We start from the raw sequence: 5,093 nt of genomic DNA, 5'->3' as shown, positions 1-5,093 counted from the left end.
ATGATGCTAATCAGGTATTTTACTACGGTCCATGCATTTTACATACTACAGTTCCAGAGGGTGGAACGCATATTTGCATTCCACATCACATTCTGTGATGTATGAGTTTCCCAGAATTGCCCGACTATGTGACTCGGGCCGGATGCGCGATAATGCCTCTGAAACCCTGGGTCATGACGTGGTGACGCTCCAAGTAGATGCCCAATGAGAGCCCGCAGTTGGGCATGACATGGGAGCCAAGATGCAACACGTTGAGGGCATCACCTGAGTCCCTCATGGTACCACATGGACTTAGCACTAAAACCACACGTGCAGTGAAAGCCGCTCGCAATTGGCTCACAAGCTGTGGTTGCTAGGCAACCACAGCCTATTTAGCCCCATTTAGATAAATGCTGGCTGTTTCTTCATTAGCCTAGCGGCACTGCTGGTATTTCAACACAGTGATCCAGTTATATCAATATAAGGAGTGGTGAGTTACTCTGGTTTAATATACCATCCGATATGAGTCTGTTTTATTCTATTTATTCTATATACTAGTCCTACCTTATGTCACATGATGATATAAATATCATTGTAATTTGGATATTCTTCTAATAATAAGTTTCTGTTAAGTTTTTCAGTTCATTCACATTGACACTCTACTTGAAAAAGACGCCGTAGTGTGTCGAAACGTGTAGAACAGAGTGTTACACATTGGTTTGGCTATTAGCCTGTACATACATATGCCACTGAAAATACCCGGGTACCATCTTCAGTAATATTCCATCTATATGGTACGGCTATTATCAAACCTCTGTTTTTATTCATCATTGATATATTTTAATACATTTTCATACAATATATACTACATTTGCATTTTTCTGGTTTATTGGAGATTATATGTAAACCATTTGCCCCCACCATCGATTGATGGATCTACGGGAATTAAAGAAACCGCTATGTTTACCCTTTCAATCACTTATCAGTGGTCTCCATTCATAGCTTCACTCCATGAAGTCAAACCCCTGATTAATGCCGTCTTTGAGTGCGTGACCACATGTCATGCCCCCTTTCTCATCACGCTGGTGGCTCACCCAGCTTTCTGGGAGCGCATTAATAGTCATCACAGTTCACAGCTCAGTGACACCATCGGAACTGGTTAGACCAAAATAGCAGGACAGCTCTGTCACCCCTTCATCTGGTGTCACCCAGTGCGGCCTGCACCCACCTAGTGACACCACTGCTGCCACATGTCAGATGATAGTTCAGGCTGTGCTGAGCAGTGTCTTGTCTATTGTATGATCAGTATAAGGGGTCAATTTACTAAAGTGAGAGTTTTTAGAAGTGAGTTTTAAAAGTGATGTTGCCCATAGCAACCAATCAGATTCTAGCTATTATCTTCTAGAAGGTGTTATTTAAATGTTAAGTAGAAGCTGACTGGTTGCTATGGGCAACATCACTTTTAAAACTCACTTCTAAAAACTCTCACTTTAGTAAATTTACCCCTCAGAGTATAATGACAGATCTGGTATCTGAGATAGGACAGGTCCACCTGTCACAGCACAGCCCCATCAGTCCCACACTCAGACAGCAGAGTCTGTCTATTGCCCCTCTCCTAACCAAACACCCGGCAGCAGGGGAAGTGTTTTGCACTTCTGAAAAGCTGTCTCAGTAGAAAGAGCAGCTTTTCAGAAGTGATAATTAATTTAATAAAGGTATGATGGATGCCTTCGATATTTTCATGACACCTGCTGTGAGTTTAATAATTATCAGGCCCCAGAAAAACGACAATTTAAGGAACTCTACTTCTACCACTAGATGGCATTATAGGTGTGATAATGTAAAAGAAAAGTAATGCTACTTTTCAGGAGCAACTACTATTCTATCAACAGTCATGTCCCTGATACCCAACTAATACACAGTTTCACAGTTTACACTGCACAGGATAAAATTGGCATTGAAATCTTTAAAATTTAGCACATCTAAAATAGAAATTATTCTTCAATGGAAAAAAAAGAAGGAATAATTGAACAAGGATATTTATTAGCAAGAAAAATAACAACAGAAAACACGAACATGATAAAAGGTTCCAAAAATATCAAAACAAAGCTGGAAGATATGTCTATAACAAGCTAAGTATAGAACAATCAATACCTACAGACAATTTTGATAGGTTTGTTTGATAGGATTTTTTTCTTTTATTAAAGAAAGCAGCTTGACTATGATAGATCAAGAAAATACAATTTTCGGGATTCCCTTTAACAGGAGTATTCATTAATGTCTGTGGTATGCCCTAATATTACGGATTCCTTATTGCTGCAATTCATGGCTATAAGGAATCCTTATTCACCCTGAAAAGTATTCTTACTGCGTCGCCGGGACAGGTTTTTCGATGTCCTCCAGCATATAAAATGACATTATTGGCAACTTTGTGCTTCCAGTTGTCATTTATTCAAACCTCCACTGCCAAGGGAGGCCAGGAATGTGGTGATCCCCAAGAGCCTGAAATAGCTCTAGTAACTTTACAGGTTTGTAACAGTGGTAATTCTCTTCAGAGAGGCAAGTTCCCCTACTACATAGATCTTAGTCTCTAGATTTAAGTCAGTCACAGGTATTAAATATAATTATCTTTACTATTTCATTACATTGCATGTCCACCAATTTATCCAACACCTTATAACATAACATACATTACACTATTTTTCAATATGCCAATATACTGTACTATACAGCACAACTTCTATCACTTGCCAGTGGAATTAAATAACTTTGATAATGTTTTTATACTGCAGTATAAACTATTTCAGTACAATAAATGTCTCTAGGGTTCAAACCCAAATTATGAGCTGGAAGGTGCACATAAATTAGTCCCAGAGTGTGCAGGAGGTTGTATTGTGCTGTAGATAATGCTCCAGATTGTTTACATCTACTATATATGATGTCACTGTGATTGCCAGTGGCAGAAGGCAACCCTTTGTACTTTGCACATTTGTCACTATATATATGGAGCTTCCTGAGGAAGTCGCGCTCAGACTATTCCCTGCAGATCCTGTTGCACCAATCCACTTGGTTTCTCCGCTCATCGACCAACTGTTCTCTCCATTAACTCACTCTGCTCTGGGACATCGGAATATTGTTGTCTGTGTCCATTAGGCCTCCTTAAATAGTATGGTGGGTAGTGACGCCTCCGGTAGGGCAGTTGTAGATTAGTACTCTCTTTATCTGCCGCAATTTCAACTTCTTCTGAAGTTTCTCCTCCTTCATGGTGTTGGTAGTTTTGCTGGTAGTTGGTTGGAGGATCTCTGCGATGTCGATAATGCCAATAATGATTGTGATCTTTTGCATATTTGCTGCCTTGCACCGAAACACCACCAGGACCAGTTACATTAGTGGCTTTGAAGCCCTTCTCTCCCATTACCACAAGAAACTCAACAGTCTCTCCAGACACCAGACTTCGAAGATATCTTCTGGGATTGTTTTTTTGGATAGCCGAATAATGTACAAAAATATTGCTCCTGGTGTCATCTCGTTTTATGAACCCGTAATCACGTTGCACATGGAACCATACGACTTGTCCTGAAATTTTTCTTGCACAAGCTGGTGTAACATCGCCTACATGTGCCATGTGGACAGCTTTTGCTTGGTTCTGCAACATCGGGCCAAGGCTCATACCTTCCTCGAAGAGTGGACCTATTTGCTCCTTTCTTTCTAAGGGCAGGTCCTCAGTCTCAGGACTTCTGGGTTTAAATTTCCCAGACTGTTGACAATTGCATTCGATGTTCATCAAACTTATTAGTAGTTTGTTGACTGTAATTCCGAGTTGCTTCCCATCGGCTGTCATAGCAGGGCCTTCTTTTAGATCGCCAATCTTTCTCTTCCCTTTTGTTTGGGAATCAAAGATGCTCGCCAATCTTTCCAATACATCTTCTGCAGTTCTTTTTTGACTCTGCGGCCACGAGTTTGTTTCGCGCAGAGCGGTCCCTTTCAGTTGTCCAATTAATATTTCCACTTTCTGCGACTCACTTACTGCGCACAATCTGAACATGGCCTGAAGTTTTGTTTTGTATTCTTTGAATTCAGTTGCTCCTGCTGAATGCGTTTCTCCTGAGTAGCAGGGAAGCCATGGCGCCCCAAAATAATATGGTATAGTAATGTGGGTAACAGTATGCATTATGGGACTCCCTCTATCAGGTCCCTGACCCATCTGTTGTTCCCTGTGTGACATCTCGTATTAAGTAGGGGTAGTGCTTGCTTTGGACTCTGACTGGATCCTGTTCTTGGACGCCAAATGTGGTGATCCCCAAGAGCCCGCAATAGCTCTAGTAACTTTACAGGTTTGTAACAGTGGTAATTCTCTTCAGAGAAGCAAGTTCCCCTACTACATAGATCTTAGTCTCCAGATTTAAGTCAGTCACAGGTATTAAATATAATTATCTTTACTATTACATTACATTGCATGTCCACCAATTTATCCAACACCTTATAACATAACATACATTACACTATTTTTCAATATGCCAATATACGGTACTATCAAAACAGAGAAGAAAGTATTCTTATACGGGGCACTCACAGGAAAACTTAATCCAAACAGATTCTATAGTGACCTAAGGAAAATTCTTAAAATATAACTTTTATTAGTTCATATGTAAAACAGCGAAATATTTTATTTAATTTTTATTGTATATAATAAAATTAATATTAAAAATTAATATTAAAATCGTTTTTTGTCCACAAAAATTCCGCTTTGAATCACTGTGCTATATAATTATATCACACTAATGTGAATATACTCCTAGTATCTAAATAATGTCACGTTCCACAGATCTAGAATGCAATGTATTTTATTTGGTTACCAGCCATATCCTTCAATTGGGGGGATATGATATAGTACCCCTTCCCCAAATTTATCATAATTATCAATTAATCAAGGATTTGGTTATACATTTATTACAGACCTACATTATATACTCATATTCTCTCATAGAGACAATTATCGTTGATCACGGTCTGTAGTACAAATCAAATGATACACTGTATCTTATGAACTGTGAAATGGTTATATTGTTACAGCTGCTCTCACTGACACCTCCTTAACATTAACAATAAAACTG

At 39.2% G+C, this 5,093-nt stretch overlaps 1 pseudogene; it reads right to left on the bottom strand.

Moving 5' to 3' along the window:
* Nucleotides 1-3,058: 3,058 nt before the first annotated feature.
* LOC148540316 (Y-box-binding protein 1 pseudogene) lies at nucleotides 3,059-4,024 on the bottom strand (annotated as a pseudogene).
* Nucleotides 4,025-5,093: the final 1,069 nt, after the last annotated feature.

The sequence above is a fragment of the Taudactylus pleione genome, unplaced genomic scaffold, assembly GCF_031769625.1.
Source record: "Taudactylus pleione unplaced genomic scaffold, aTauple2 ptg000019l, whole genome shotgun sequence".
Classification (NCBI taxonomy): Eukaryota; Metazoa; Chordata; class Amphibia; order Anura; family Myobatrachidae; genus Taudactylus; species Taudactylus pleione.
Note: the sequence above shows the minus strand (reverse complement) of the source record. Positions and strands in the feature narration are given on the sequence as shown.